This window comes from Kogia breviceps, chromosome 11 (assembly GCF_026419965.1).
Source record: "Kogia breviceps isolate mKogBre1 chromosome 11, mKogBre1 haplotype 1, whole genome shotgun sequence".
NCBI lineage: Eukaryota > Metazoa > Chordata > Mammalia > Artiodactyla > Physeteridae > Kogia > Kogia breviceps.
In genome coordinates, this window is record NC_081320.1 from 27960880 (window position 1) to 27978116 (window position 17237).

The 17237-nt window shown below is 39.2% G+C and overlaps 1 pseudogene; it reads right to left on the reverse strand.

Moving 5' to 3' along the window:
- LOC131765789 (centrosomal protein of 78 kDa-like) overlaps nt 1-17237 on the reverse strand; it is a 96407-nt pseudogene that overhangs the window by 18530 nt on the left and 60640 nt on the right.

The window sequence follows — 17237 nt, forward strand, 5'->3', positions numbered from 1 at the left end:
AAACTATACCTACTAATTATTCTGTCTACAGGTTACTCTTTTATAATGGGCTCCCTACTCTACCAAAGCAGGCTTCCCTTTTTGCATTTCTTAAAAAATTTAATTCCTCATTTTTAAAAGGCAACTATATTATCTATAATTACACTAAATATGGCCACGGGAAGTGACGAAAATCGCTCCAGTTCCTCAGCAAACTACCATTTTAGTCGCAAAGAGAAGAACGCCATGAAGAGAAATGAACTAACCCAGCATCTTTAAGGAGATCCAAGAAAGCATGGAACTTCTGAAAAAATTCTCAATGCTGCCCAAAACACCTTCATCATCCAGGATCATGCTTGTCAAGGAGTGGGCATGAAGGGCTTCAGACAAAGAGAAATTTATATTTCTTAACTGGGCATTCTCATGTTCCAGCTATAAAAGAAGACTGAAAATGTCTGACATGATTTTTTTCTCCTCATCAAAAGTAGTCTTTCCTAGTTTCAAGGAACAAAACTAAAACACTCAAAATGTAATTAATTTGTAATTAACCTAACTCTCCACCAGTAAAGACAGAGACCATATCACATAATAACCAAAACCCACAGGCACCCAACAAAGTTTCCTATATAACACTTAGGTGGTATATAAATAAACCAAAGTTATTGTTTTATTAATGATCTTTCACAAAAGATCACATTTCTAACTGGTTCAATTCATAATGGAGCCTCATTCCACATTAGAAAACTACCTGCTTTAAGTTTCCCTTAAATTAGAAAATGAAATATAGAATCTGATTTGAACAAGACATATTACAACTCTGCTGAATGTTAAGAATTAACTTTAGTGAGCAAAATATCTAATGCTTACGTTTAAAAGTCCTAAATCATACCCAACCCAATTAATTAAATGTACGATCACCAATATTTTCTTTGACTTCTCGAAAATATTCACCCCTGTGCACTCTTCCCCTTCCACTCATCATCTATGCACTTAAAACCCCCTGTAAGCTTAACTCTAGTATTTCTCAGAAATGGCGTTAATGTTCATGATGCCCCTTTTGCCTTACATGAGCAGGTGCTCACCATTTATTGAATGAGTGTCTGCCAATCCAGTGGATGCACTTTCAAAAATTCCTCCGTACATTCACCCTGTGGTAAATTATATTTAGATAGAACTTTTTAGATTATGCCCTGCTTTCATGCACATTACCTAATGTAATTCTCATAGTATATATTTTTATCTTTCATTGCATTCTTAAAAGTTTTCCAATATCTTAAACTTATTTAAATGATTCACTTTCCTAATTCATTGCCCGGAGAGTCCCATCATGTCTTTTATGTTACTGTATATACAGCATATGCACAAAATGTGCTTTCCTGAATCAAAGAATCATGAACAGGAAATAAGCTAATGTCATATAAAAGCACACACACACACACACACACACACACACACACACACACACATATACAAAACCAGATTTTCACATTTTAAAAAACATGCTTTCTGGAATATAGATCATATGATCACTAAATACCAGTAAATGCAAAAGTCCATATGATACAACCAATTTGTAACATATTACAGTTTTAAAGTTTAAAAACTATGTGTATATGGCTTAAAATCAAATCAAAATAAAACCAAAACACTCTCAAAAGTATAAGAAACTGTTTACTTCATTGACTCATTTATCAGCCTTAAGTCTTATTACTCTTTCCTCCTTTAACTGCTTTAGGCACTCCTCCAGTTTTTCCTAAACAGAATAAATGTTATAACTAATTCATAGTATGATATCCAAAAGCCTTTCCAGCTATAGGACTCATCAGGATTTAGGGGCAGAGCCAGAATTGAACTCAGATTTTAGTCTGCTACTGGTAATATCATACCATGCTAGTGAAATGAATTATCAAAATCTATCAAATTAGTATACTAAAGATGTATTTAAATTCCACTCTTTCCAACATAAATTTAAGGCATATGCATATAACATAGTAAGTCAGAAATAAGAATTTAAGACCAAGAAAGAAAAATTCTATTTTTATTTGTGGGTCTCTTTATAGCAGGAAGTCCTATTAATGAACATGCTTAACATACCTGAATTGCATAATTGCAGATTCAAAAGCATGTTTTTAAAAAGTAATCACTTATAAAGCAATTTACAATCAAGCACTATTCCTGGAGTTTCCTGGGTATTAAATAATCTAATCATCAAAACCCTAAGAGGGGGCTTCCCTGCTGGCACAGTGGTTAAGAATCCGCCTGCCAGTGCAGGGGACACGGGTTCGAGCCCCAGTCCGGGAAGATCCCACATGCCGCGGAGCAACTAAGCCCGTGCGCCACGACTACTGAGCCTAGGCTCTAGAACCCACGTGCCACAACTACTGAAGCCTGCGCGCCTAGAACCTGTGCTCCGCAATAAGAGAAGCCACTGCACCGCATCGAAGAGTAGCCCCGTGCTCGACGCAACTGGAGAAAGCCCGTGAGCAGCAACGAAGACCCAACGCAGCCAAAAATAAATAAATAAAATAAATTTATAAAACAAAAAACCCTACGAGGAAAGAATGATCACTAACTCCATGTTATTTTACAGATGAGGGAAACAGAGGCAGAGAAGTAGAATAAGTAGAGCAGCACAGCCAAGGTCACACCACTAAGTAGCAGAGCCACACCGTGGACTCAGGAAGCTGGGTGCCATTCCTGTTCACGGAGGTGGTAGTCTTCCCATTCACCAAGGTCAATAAAATAAAATGAACACTGATAAACTCTCTTAGGAGTGTGAGGAACTAAGACACTTCGGTCCTTGAAGTGGGGACACTGCTTGCAATAGGCAGAAATCTAACAGAGCCCCCTGGATTCCTACTAACTGAAGTACACAAACCTTCCACATATCCAATCAAACTGTAAATCGAGGTGCTGCAGTGAAGGGATTTTGCAGATGGAATCATCGTTCAAAATCAGTTGATTTTTAAGATATGGAGATTATTCTAGGTGGATGTGGCCTACTCAGACACCCCATAAAAAGGACCTGAACTCTTCCTGAGTTGAAGTACAAAAGGGACAAGAGGGAGGCTCTGAAAAAGTCCAATGCTGTGGCAGGGAAGGCAAGCAAGAGGCCTCTAGGAGCTGAGACTGTCTCCCGACTGACAGCCAGCAAGGAAGTGGGGACCTCTGTCCAGCAATTTCAGAATCTAAATTATGCCAACAAGCCGAAGAAGCTTGGAGGCCCTTTCCCAGAGCCTCTGGATGCTAACACAGCCAGACTGACATCTTGATTTCAGCTCTGTGACCCACAAACTATGGTGAACATCCAACATTTGGGGCTCAATGTCTTACAATTAAATTTCACATGCTTTAACACTCTCAGGAGGGAACCCACATGTTCCCTGTGTATCTGAGCAGGAAACCCAGTCACGCTGTGCCTGGACTTCTGACCTGCAGAACTGTGAGCTAGTCAAATAGGTATTGTTTTCAGTCAATAAGAGTGTAGTAAAAGAATTAATATTCCACTCAACCTCCAGGTTCGTGAACAAAATAAATGATTGTCATTGTTTTAAGCCATTGTTTCCGGGTGGTTTCTTATGCAGTGAAAAACAATCAGAATACCTATACTTATGAAAACAGTAAGGTAAATTTATACATTTTAACTGCTTTGAACAATCACTTAAGGAATGAGGAACTCTATTATATGCCATCATTGGGAGAGGAACTGGTATCACTTTCTGGAGAGTAGCTTTTGGTACCTAACAACAATCCTACATCAGGAGTTTACCCTAAGGAAATCAAAGATGTGGGCAAAGATTTATCTACCAACATGATGTCATAAGATTGTTTATAACCAAACCCTAGAAGAAAGCTAAGAGCCTCCAAATTGGGATTGGTTTAAACAAAAATAGCTCACCATTGAAGCAATGCACTATGAAGCCACTAAGAAAAGAATGACAACAGGTCTCAACCAGAGTTAATGAATGGGCTTCAGGAGTTCTACATTCAAAATATATCTGTGTGTTTTTCCTGGGATATAGTGCATAAGCTTAATCAAATTCTCTGACATAGAAGAGTATTTAGTGACAAGACAAAATATTTTTCATACTTCTTTCAGACAAAAGAGCAGATTAGGTGTGTGTACATGCAGAAGTGGCTTTTATTTCCTTCCATTAGTTGTTCATTGTTTTCAAAAATTTGCTCAATGAACATATATTTTTATATTCAGATCATGTTTAAAAAACTGACAGTCTAAGAACTTCAAATTCTTTAATGTTTCATTACTAAAGCCAGCCAAGTTTTCAATGGGGAGAAAGGGGAACAACTGCAAAATTCCTCTACTTTCAATATAATGGTTTAATAAATCTTCCAAAACCGATTTCAAAGAAATTCTAAACAAATAAGCAAACAAACAAAAAACCCTCACCACAGTCAGAGGAAAGTAGAGTAAAACTTCCTGACTAGTTCTAAATAGCATATCAAAGTGCAAATACATGGAATAGTTTCTCCCTCTAATGGAGGGAATTAGAACAGTGTTAAATTTTTGTGAAAAAGTGTACCTCATACTACAAAGTATTAATAATTCATGTCCCTTACATGGAAATATGGAACCAAAAAAGTTAGAAAGTAAAATTGCTTGATATTCTATTACTTCAATAAGACTAATGATAAGGCTTGGGAATAATTTTCCTTCCTGTCATCTGGTCTCCTTCCTCCCTTCTGTACACTGGCTAGGGTGATTTTTCTGGGACAAAGCTCCAATCATATTGGATATCAAATTTTATGTTCACCTTTTCTCCATTTAACATTGAAATCAATCATTTCTCATACAATCAGGGGATTCATAACCTTGAATTTTTTGTGTGGGCTACAAAATATTCCACTGAGCAGGTTTACTGGTTAAGCATTTTACACATTTAAATTCTTTCCAACTTTTCAATATTAACCGTTTTTATGCATGAAGGCTTTTTTCCATATTGAGAAGAACATTCTTGCAATAAATCCATAAAAATGAGTTTGAGGTCAAAGCAAATGAGCATTTTTAAGGCTCTGAGGTACCTATCTCCAAACTTCTTTCCTAAAGATTTCTGACATTTTATACTGCCATCAGCAATGTATCACTTGGTATATAAGCTTTACTATAACTGTTGGCTTACTTACTCACTTAGAGTGCAAGTTATTTGAAGATAGGGGGTGTATTTTATTAAGTGTTTATTCCCAGCATCTGTGCCTAGCACAACGTAGACGGTCAATAAATAATTGTTAATAAGGAAAATCCCTGCCCATACAAGATGTACGTGTGTGAAAGACAGACTGTGTGTTTTTCTCTAACTGGATAGATGAAAACTTGTCATCTTCTTTTTTTTTTTTTTTTTTTTTTTTTTTAGCGGTACGTGGGCCTCTCTCTGTTGTGGCCTCTCCCGTTGCCGAGCACAGGCTCCGGACGCGCAGGCTCAGTGGCCATGGCTCATGGGCCCAGCTGCTCCGCAGCATGTGGGATCTTCCCGGACCGGGTCACGAATCCGTGTCCCCTGCATCGGCAGGCGGACTCTCAACCACTGCACCACCAGGGAAGCCCTTGTCATCTTCTTTAATGTGCAATTTTTTTGCTTATAATTAGTAATTAAATTTTTATTTTAGATTATATTGTAAAAAGTCAGATTCTCTGAGGCAAATGGGCCTGGCACTACCCATTAGCTATATAACCTTGGACAAGTTCTATAACTCTAGGCCTCAACTTCCTCATCTATAAAATGGAGATAAGCTCCCATATCACAGAGCTCTTGTGAGGATTACATGAGTTAAAACACATATAAAATTAGAAGAGTGCTTGGTACACAGCATATGTTCAATTAATGCTGAATGAATGAACATGTGAACGCAAGCAGTAGTGAAGAGCTTAAAATGAAATAGTCTCATCCCACTCCCACATCCAGCACTCAAGAAGTGACCGATCCTTTACTCAGGTTTTTAATTGTAAAATACGATATGCGTACTGAGAAGTGCACAGAACAAAACTGTCAATGTGACAAATAAAAAGAGAATACTTACATAACCACTACTCGAATCTGAAAGTATTGATACTTGTATCTCAAAAACCCCCCATATCCTTTTTTCATCACAATCTCCTTCCCTCTTCCAGGTTAAACACCATCCTCATTTCTCCACAATCATTTCCTGTAACCTGCATGCATCCCTAACAAAAGAGTTTAGTTTTGTCAACATCTAACTTTATGTAGAGGATCATAGTATACGAAGTCTTTTCTATCTTATTTCTTTCACTCAACATTGGTTTAAAAAATTCATCCACATTGCAGCCTGTAGCTCTAGTTCATTCAATTTTATTGCTTGACAGTTTCCCCACTGTACGAATACACATAATTTAATTTTTGACTCTTAATGGACATTTGGTTTGTTTTCAGTTTGTGCTAATGCAAATCATGGACAGGAATCCTGCTGTACTGGTTATTCTGGTGCATTTACACAGGGCGGGGGTGAGGGCTGCTGGGTCATAGGCTATTTATATACCTTCAGTTGATGGAGAGTGCTAAATGCTTTCCAAAGTAGTTGTGTCGATTTACACTCCAGTATAAGCAGGGTAGAAGATTCCCATAGTACTCCAGGTCTACAAAACCTGATACTACCACACTTTATTTATGTATTTGTCAAACTGATTGGCATGTAGTTTCATTGGTTTTGACTCACTTTTCTCTTATTGTTTAATGAAGTCATACACTTTTCTGTGTTTACTGGCTGTTTGGATTTCCTTTTGTATGAGGTTTACGTCAACTATTGTCATTTTCTATTATTTTTTAAATTATTATTTATTTATTTTTGGCTGTGTTGGGTCTTCGCTGCTGTGTGCAGGCTTTCTCTAGTTGCGGCGAGTGGGGGCTACTCTTCATTGCAGTGGCTTCTTTTGTTGTGGAGCACAGGATCTAGGTGCACGGGCTTCAGTAGCTGTGGCATGTGGGCTCAGTAGTTGTGGTTTGCAGGCTCTACAGCACAGGCTCTGTAGTTGTGGCGCACAGGCTTCGTTGCTCCGTGGCATGTGGGATCTTCCCGGACCAGGGCTCGAACCTGTGTCCCCTGCCTTGGCAGGCAGATTCTTAACCACTGTGCCACCAGGGAGGTCCAACTATTGTTATTCTGAATTCTTCTCCATTTCCAAGTAATACTATTACATGACTATTTTCTGACTAAATTGAGGGTATTATCTGTTCACTTTGTAATTTACTAAGTAAGGGGTTAGTTCCTTTACACTCTTTCCTATGTCCACACTGCTCAGTCACGTGACGTCATCATTAGTTATTCCACTGCTCATGATCTCTGTGACTTGTAGTGATGGACTTAAACACCTACATTGATGATCAATAAATTCTCTCAATGTCACGCTTTGTAAAATGAGGACATTCATACCATCTTCCCTTTGTTCTACCTCCTGTCTACCTTCCAAACCTAGCTTTTACATTGTCAAAGTTGAAATTTATATTCTGTTCTACGTGCACTTAAGTCTTCTGTTATTTGAGAGTCAGTAGGGAGTAAGGTTTAAGAGAACAGGCAGAGAGCCTAAACTCAAAGCCTCGATCCAACCCTAAATTACGTACAGCCTGGGCAAGTTCCTTCCCTGTTTTTGCTTCCTATTCTTAAAAGTGGGAATGATATTAGCACCAACCTCATAAGGCTATTCAGAGGATTAAATGAGTTAATATATGCAAAAACACTTAGAACCTAATATATACTAAGTACATACTAGTACACAATACATTTCAGTACATACCAAGTTAATACTAATACATACTAAGTAGAGTTTAGGTTAGTTATTTGTTATCACATGCAAGTTGACAATAAAAGTTGCAAACCAAGACAGTATTGCCATTATTACAATTAAATTAACATTGCCCGTTGCAGATGTACTGTCTCTGTGTATAGACTATACCTCGTTCCATACTGTGTCAGTGTCACTGCCCTTGTGCAGGGTGACCAAATACCCCAAGCTGCCTTGGGCTGTTCCAGTTTATACTTGTTGTCCTGATGTTACAGCATTAGAGCGCCTCCTTACACTACTGAAATGTAAGGAATTTGGACAATTTCTGGTTTGGACAACAAATTAGATAGGTGGTCATTACCCCTGTGTGTCACTGAAAAGGGGGACATCTATAGTGTCAAGTTTAAGTGGATTCTTCTCTTCCTCACCAGTAGTAAGTTAAAAATCAACCATAGCTTAGTTTGCTTCATGTTTATGTCTGTATAGCTTTTTCTCCTCTGGAGTTCAAGTTACTTCTCCTCTTCCTCTCCCTCCTCCCTTCCAACAGTGCCTAATACATAGTAAATACAATATGCCTCAAGGTGTTTCTAAGCTCTCAATCACACAATTAATAGAAGCCTCTCCAATCTAGACTAGCTGCTCTCTGCACTGAATCCCCTATTACCTTCCATCTTCGTTTATTGCCTCATTTTGCTGGATTATTTCTATAAATAGCTTAAGGTGTAGCACAGGTAGTAAAATTTTCAAATTTCTTTGTGTACAAAATATCTTCTTCAGCCTCCACTTATGACTGATAGTTTGGCTGCATACAAACCCCTAGGGTGAAAATTATGTGCCTGAAAAACTTTGGAGGTATCTTTCTAATGCCTTCCAGAATCCATGGTACTGATGACAAGTATGATAAAGTCAGATTTTAACTTTTTTTTTAGGTGACCAGTATTTTTCTCTCTGGAATGGATGTATCCTCTCAGTATTTTATTCTATGTTAATTTATTTTTTCAGTATTTTAAAGTTTCACAATGAAGGGTGCCTAGGTATGAGTCAATTCTTGTTCATCTTGCTCAAAACTTGAGTATTTTCAATCTGAGGCCTGATGTCTACTTTCAGCTGTGGGGAAATTTCTTGCCCTTTGATAGCTTCCCTCCATTTTTTGTCTGGGTCTGGAGTCTCTAATAGTAACATGTTGGATCTCCCAGATGCAGCCTCTCTAACATATTGCTATCACATTTTCCACTGTGTCTTTTTTATATACTGAGAAATTTTTAAAATTCCTACTGAATTTATTTCAGCAACCATATTTTCATTTCCAAGAGACCTCTCTTGCTTTCTGACCATTCTTTTTAATTAACATCCTAGGCTTATTTTATAGTTGCTAGCTCTTTTTAAATCTCTCTCAGAATACTAATTAGGGTTTTTTCTTAAATTATTTTCTTCCCTAAATTGTCCCTGGTCCTACCAAGATATGTTTTCACTCTTTTATCCCTCTCTCTCATGTTGTAAGCTTTACTCAACTATCAGGCAAATGACAGTTATTTTCTATTTAAGAATGAGTGCTGAAAGCTCCCTGAAGTCAACGATTGATTGGCTTCTTATGCAGGAAGAAGCGGGGAGTAACTGTAATAGGATCCCCCCAAACACAATTTTCTAGGGTGTATAAACTCACACTAGCTGCCCTAGTTCTCGCCAGTTTCACTGTTTTCAAAATGAAATCATCTTATTTCAGGAGCGTAAGGGCAGGGCTGGGAGTCCACTCCTCCAAACACAACCCTTCAATGAACTCCCCTATTTCAGTCACACTTTTAACTAACTCCACCCTCTCCCCTACATGCGCATCTGAGCATGGGACTACTTCTGCAGGTGGGGTCAGAATCCTCCTTCTTTGCAGGTGGTCCCTGTGCATATTCTAGGTGATGCCTTTCCTCTGTTCTACTGTCTCGGTTTCACACTCTTCCACTTGTCTTCTGTCTTTCAAAACGATGTTGAAATCTCTTGACTGTTGTGGGCTTATATACTTAAACACTTTGATACCATCCTTGTAGTGTCTTGTCAAAACGGAGAAGAGCTGAAAGGGCTCTCGTGCATTCTGAATCTGCTATTCTGTGGTCCCGGTGTGTAAACTTCTTGGTCTTACCTGGTGTCTATCATTGCTTTTAGAAATACAATCTCCTGGTCTACTCGTGAAGGAGATGAGTACAACACATCTAAAATGACAAGGAATGCGGGTTAGATGCTCTAGGGTCTTGTCGTACTCTGCCATTTACTAATAAACCACTTATGTGCTACAAATTGTAGGTGCTCATTTATAAAATGAAAGGGGGTAAATCTATATGAACTATAGATTTTTCCTACCCTAAAATTTCATAATTTTCTATGTTTTTTCTTAAAATTTCTCTATATTAATTTTAATTAAAAAAATAAAAATCTAACTTTCTCTTTTGAAAATCAAAGAGTTAATTCCCATAGTCCTACAATAACGGGATAAATAGTTCTGAAACCGGTCAAGTTTCATACTAAAAGAAAATCATATTAAAAAAATTTTTAACATCTTTATTGGAGTGTAATTGCTTTACAATTGTGTGTTAGTTTCTGCTTTACAAATAATTTTTAAAAATTAAACATGGGGGTTCCCTGGTGGCACAGTGGTTGAGAGTCCGCCTGCCGATGCAGGGGACACGGGTTTGTACCCTGGTCCAGGAGGATCCCGCATGCCACGGAGCAGCTGGGCCCGAGAGCCATGGCCGCTGGGCCTGCGCGTCCAGAGCCTGTGCTCCGCAATGGGAGGGGCCACAACAGTGAGAGGCCCGCGTACCGAAAAAAAAAAATTAAACATGGACTTTGTAGCACAAAGACAAGGTTCCCCCCAAATGGTGTTCCTTTATTTTCTAGAAATGTTCAGCTCTGCATTAAAGTTGAAATAAAATAAATACATTATTTTTGAGGTGTAAAAATTTCTCATGAAAATCAATTTTTCTTTCCTGTCCATACAAACAAAAGTATGGAATGACATTAGAGGTCAGGTTTATTTGGTAATATAATGTAGCTTCTTGATATTTTTTATTTTAGGAAAGGAGAATATCAACATCAAAACTTTTTTCAACTTTACTTTTATTTAAAATGAGGCCATATTTTCCTCTTATAAAAAGTGAGTTCAACTAGAACTGTCAATTTTCTCATCTGTAAAACAAGAGCACTGAATCAGCTGACTATATTCATTCAGAACTCAATTTCTTTACCTTATGATCACTAAGGTTCTCCCTAAATCTAATATACTAAGGTTCTAAGGAAAGGAAAATATATTACTAATGACATGTTTTCATTTTTATTTCTTAGAGTTCAAATGTCCACCATTCACCTTTAAAGAACCATTCAAGGGGATACAATGCAGATGGGAGGGGAAAACAGAACACTCACACAAGATGTGCAGTGCTGCAATCAGGCTTCCGTTTGAAAAATAATCTTCTCTATAGCTTTAAAGTGATAACTTTGTATTTGCAAAGCTTCTTGTTTCAAACTGATTTTCTCTGGCTATTCCTGAACACTTTCTGAGGAATCATCGACCTCTTCGATATCTGAGGAGGAAGGACTCTCTACTGTCACAGTCACAGGAAATGCTGATGGCCCTGAGTGTCACAAGAAGATAGGAAACCACAGAGCTGTTAAACTAAAGTGCAAAGAAAGAAGACAAGATTGTATAAAAGACAACACAAGCCAGATACCAAATATCCAAATATTACAGGACATTTAACAAAAGTGATCTGAGGTATCATTATTTATAAATGTCTCTCACTGCTCCTTAGTCTAATACAGGCATTGACTAAGTAAAAGTACAGTAACTTATTTTTGCTATGCTACTGTACAGACCTCTGTTGTACATGGTTAGGATTAGTAATGGGAATTGCCCATATTATTTTATTAAGTTTCTTTCACAGAAGTCAAGTGAAATCTCAGATCAAGTTTATACTGCAAATGAAAAATTTATTTTTCACTATCAGACAAAAAGTCTGGAAGAAAATGTAGTTTTTTGGAGGAAAATACATCAGAAAAGGGACTGATAAGGAATCAGAAGAATAATCAGAAAGTCAACATATCTAAGCTGTGTATAATGGATGTTAGAATTTAAAAAAATAAATCACATACACATACATAACTAAAACTGACCCATCAAAGTTTCATCTTCTCATCACCCTTAAGCCAAAACTAGGGTAATAGTAATACAATTCTCCCGTCAAGCTTCACTGCCACTGCAATGTTGTTCAATTGGACATTTCCAAACATTTAAAACCTGACCAGGCCACAACCACATAAAAGTCTACAGATCATAAAGAAGTGTGCTGGGATTATGGAACGACACAAAAGACAAGTCACTAAGACATCGTTTTGACAATAAGCAGCAAACCTGCAGCCTAGGAAAATCCCAACAGGAGAACGAGGCACACACCCTTCTCTCTGGGCATGCAAGGGCAGGACTGACCCCCAAGATGTGCTTCTCTCAACCTCAGCAGAGGTGCCTTTCTCAGAGCAACTATGCAGTCACCTAGAACCACTGGGAAGGAGAATCTGATACTGACAGTATTAGCTTGCCATGAGGCCATAAGTGAGGGAATGTGTGTGGCCTTGGTGAGAGAGTGAGGTTTGGGAGATGTTGCTTTTTTTTTTTTTTTCCAGTACGAGGGCCTTTCACTGTTGTGGCCTCTCCCATTGCAGAGCACAGGCTCCGGATGCGCAGGCTCAGCGGCCATGGCTCACGGGCCCAGCCGCTCCGCGGCATGTGAGATCTTCCTGGACCGCAGCATGAACCCGTGTCCCCTGCATCGGCAGGTGGACTCTCAACCACTGCGCCACCAGGGAAGCCCGAGATGTTGCTTTATATTGGCTTTCAGATCAGGAATTTGTACATACAGCCCGCAAACAATGTTTCTTGAAAACATATGAACATTCTTGAGTATGACAGCTCCATGTGAGGGGTCAGAAATGGCAGACAAGTTCGTTTCACTGGCTAACAGCTGATTTGAGGACTGGAGAACACACTTCCTTGTTTACAGACATAACCACAAGGCTGCCAGTTGTGTGCCAAATCCACACAACTACACAGTTGCATCGGGAGAGCGACCAAACATGTTTTACATGGATTTATTTCAGAGAGGGAAATGCTTCTTGTAAGGCTCTGTCAGTTTAAAAAGCAAGAAGAATGACAATCCACCTTTCCCAATTCAACCCCTATATATCATAAATATGATAGCTACACACCAGCAACTGATTACATACATCATGAGCTTGGATGAATGCAAAGCCCCTAAAAAGATGTCAACAAAACGAAGTTAGATCTTGATGTAAATACATCACCAGTTAAACCCAGTTCATACAACTATTTAGTATTATGTACAGTATCCACACAGAATTGTGTATAAAAATAAATAAGCTCAAAAGAAGGCCCTGGAAGGCTCTGCTATGGAGAAAACTGAACAGAATTCAGCCGACTGGCTTGGTAATAACTCTCTGAACTGCTGAGAGGACCCTTCAGTTCCTATGTTCAGGATGGTTGAGATTTCAGTCTCACTTCTTTAAATGGTGATATTAATCGTTCTCTAATTTACCACTCTGTGTGACGAGGATGGACCTGAGATTAAGTGTCTCAGGAAGAAGACAGGAAAGCACAGAGTTGTTAAACTCAAGTGTAAAGACTGGGGAGTCAACACTATAGTTTATGCAACAGCAATTCACATCACCATTTGGTCATATTCTTTCAACAAAACAAAAGCTTCACTCACATGAATTAAAAGACAAAAGTTAACTGCCATCTGTATCAATATGTTAATGTGCTTCAATCACATGTGTTTTCATGAAAGTTCAAACATAAAAAAATCACCTTTAAGATCTTGACCATGTGATCTGCTCCCTGCCATGTCAGATTATACCCTGTGAAGTTTACTGTCTTAAGAGTGATAGAGTTCTTTATACCTTGACAAATAACTAAAAGGAAAAAAAAACCCCACACACAATAAGATGAAGAGCCTATACATTTGTCAATCTTGACTTATTTGCTTTTCTTGAGTCAATTGGAGGTTTATAGCCACATTCTTTTTTTTTTTTTTTTTTTTTTGCTGTATGTGGGCCTCTCACTGTTGTGGCCTCTCCCGTTGCGGAGCACAGGCTCTGGACGCGCAGGCCCAGCGGCCGTGGCTCACGGGCTTAGTTGCTCCGCGGCATGTGGGATCTTCCCGGACCAGGGCACGAACCCGTGTCTCCTGCATCGGCAGGCGGATTCTCAACCACTGCGCCACCAGGGAAGCCCAATAGCCACATTCTTAAAATCATTAACTACAATCTTCTCAAACAGGTAATTGATGAACTGATGCATTCTAAAACTTGTAAGTAACAAAGTGTTATTCCAGTTTACAGCAACAGTTTAATTCTATTTAGGTACTAAAACTGAATACACTGAATACTGCAAACTTTGTTCCCAACCACTCAGTAAAGTACTACATACTTTAGAGACAAAGGAAAAAAAAAGAAACCTAAAAAGCATAAGACTCTTCCGATTTTCATTTCCAATGATACATGCCAATCTTGATGATCAATCAGCGATTTAAATGTCAACTATAAACCCAGTATTTTATTAGCTGCTATGCAGTATACTAGAGCCATAGAAGAGAGAGGAACTCAAACCCTCTGTTCCCTCAAATTGAAAGGCAGGCTTCCTGACCCCTCCAGACCACTACTGGACACAGGGAAGGCACACTAATGTTTCAGGACCCCAATCAACAGTCACCTGCTTTGTGATTACTTCCATGACACACCCCCACCAACACCACTGAGTTTGCTGCTCCTATGGGACGTGACATATATTTCCTATTTTAACACATACCACAGTGCATTATAATTATGATTGCAGATAGATGTTCTAACAATTTAAAGAGAATGATGACTTTTTTGCTCTTTACAACTTGCTATTTCCCTTCCCATAATATTTCTTGAAGAGAAAGCATAAATATATAGACAAACACAAAAAACAGAAAATATACAAAACGTGTGGTTTGTGGCTTTACACAAACTTAAGTAAGATTAATTCTGACAGTATCCAGCATGACAAACTTCCATGGTACCAATGAGAATGGACCAAGGTTTGAGCAGGTGCAGGAGACAATCCAGGCATGAACCACACCAAGAAAAGGTAGACAGACATGGTATGTATGAAATCACGAGATCAGTCTGATGGCAAGAGACTTAAACAAGACTGAAACTCACTTTCTAAACCTCCATCTACAACTGGACAATTCACAAGACACAGGTGCACCAAAGAAGCCAATTATTCAATCCTTTTAACGGGGAGGAACAGTTTAAACTTTTATGGGTTTAGTTTGCCCCGAAAGCAACTATCAAATGTTGGGAGGACACAGTGAAGGCTTACCTTTGTTAACATAGTTAAGTCTCTCTCTCAGAACTAGCCCATTTAGCTCCATGTTCCTTAGCACACCCAACACACTTACACAGCATTTATGAGCTTTACACAACTGGAAGGTCACATCTTTATTTCTTATCGCAGGAACACGACTTCTGTAAAGTTTATTTCTGTCACAACCTAAGGCAAAATTATTGTAAAATGAGTGATTTAAACCATACATCTTATCATCATTAAAAAGCATCTAAATAAAAAAAGCATCTGCTCTGTGCTAAGGATTAGAAACGACTCCTGCCCTTAAAGCCTTCATTAAGGATGAAGATGTAAAAACTCAAAATTTCAATCACATGAGATAAATAAACGTAACCTTTATGCACAGAGGTTCCTATGGAGGCAAAAAGTTATATCTAAGTGGAGGCTTCATGTTAACCCTGAAGTACAATCTAAAAAGATGAGGCTACGCAGAGTTGGAGGAGGTGCATTAACTGCAGAGGGAACATCTGTGAAAAAACACTCCAGCCTGACTCCTGCTGGGCACTGTAAGTACTGCAGGTGGGGATGACTATAGGACAGGGGTCCAAGTGTGAGAAGAGACAGAAATGAAAATAGAGATGTTTGCTGAAGCAAGCCTGGGAGAGAGCATGGCTTGTATCCCACAGGTGATGAGGCCTGGGGCTACCACTGACTGAGTAAGGGTGCCTCCGCTGATTAAAAAAAGGCACCCTGCTGCTGAAGGACCGATTAGATAAAGGCAGTGATCACAAAAAGCTCCCCTTCCTCAGGGCCAATCAGGGCCAAAGAGCCCCATGAGGCTTGGCCGAGCACAGTGCAGACTACATGCCTCTGTGCAGAGCACACGCTGGGCGGCTAGTATGCACTAACTCTGTGTGGGCAAGCCATTAGGAGCATTATTTTAGGCATATCTTTTTATGTTAGAAGATGTTTCGACCCGAGTAGGCAGAGGAACTTAGAGGAACTGAGCCCAGCGGCTGCGAAATCACCCAGGAACTTCTGCCATAGTCCAAGCAAAATGTAATATGGATGAAGAACCAAATTTAGGAGGCCAAAATCTACAAGCTGGACACACTGGATTGAAGACAAAGTTCAGTGAAGGAACACTGAAGAGAATGGGCTCTGCAATAAATTTTTCTTAAATTCAATGTAAAATATTATACAAAATTAAGTAAAGTGTCCTTTAAGGTCCCTTCCGGCTATAATTTCTTTTCATTTCTACGTTATTACTCTTGTTAAGTAAAGTCCCTTCAGAGGTACAGAACAGTTCCTACACCTGAATGGGATGCAAAGAATAATCTGACTTCTCCTCACCAGGGGATGAGTTGAACTGTCCTTGCAGAAGAGATAACAGATGGTGTGAACCCCAGATCCTAGAAAAGAGGCCAGGCACACGATAAGTATTCAGATTTTTGAAAACAAATGAACAATCATTTCCTCTCCTAGATCTTCACACCCTTCCTCTGCTGGCTACTTTCTCTCAGCTTATAAACATCCTCAAATATACCCACTTAAAAAACTCTCAGACCTATGATTCTCTGTATCGTCTTGTGGGTAACCTAAGTATCTCCCAGGCCTTCAAACACCTGTCCTCCCAAAAAGCCCAGATCTGTACCTTAGGCCCAGACCCATCTACCAAGCCCCTCTAGAGGACTGAAGATGAAGTAAGATTCTCTCCGCGCCCCCAATCCCCTCATACTGTGCTCTGTATCTCACAAAAAGATGCAGCTGTAAACTGTCAACCATGCTTGCTGCCCTCCCTTTTCTAACTGGTCACCAGGCCCCACCCATTCTGTCTTGGATCTCCAAAATCCAGTCAAACCTTTTATAACTTAAGTGGGACCGTTAGATTACAATTCACCCTGCACCCAATCAACTGCCTTCCACATGGAGGTCTGAGAGAGCCTCTAAACCAGAAGTCCATCTCATTGTTCTTTACGGTTTCCCACAGCCTTCAGGATAAACATCCAAAGTTCTGACAGGACAAACAAGATCCCTTTCTGTTGGGCCCCACTAGGTTTCCAGTATCAACTCTCATTTCTTTCCCAAACCCTGAGTTCCAGTCCTGTACATTAGTTTTGCCATATTTTCTTATAT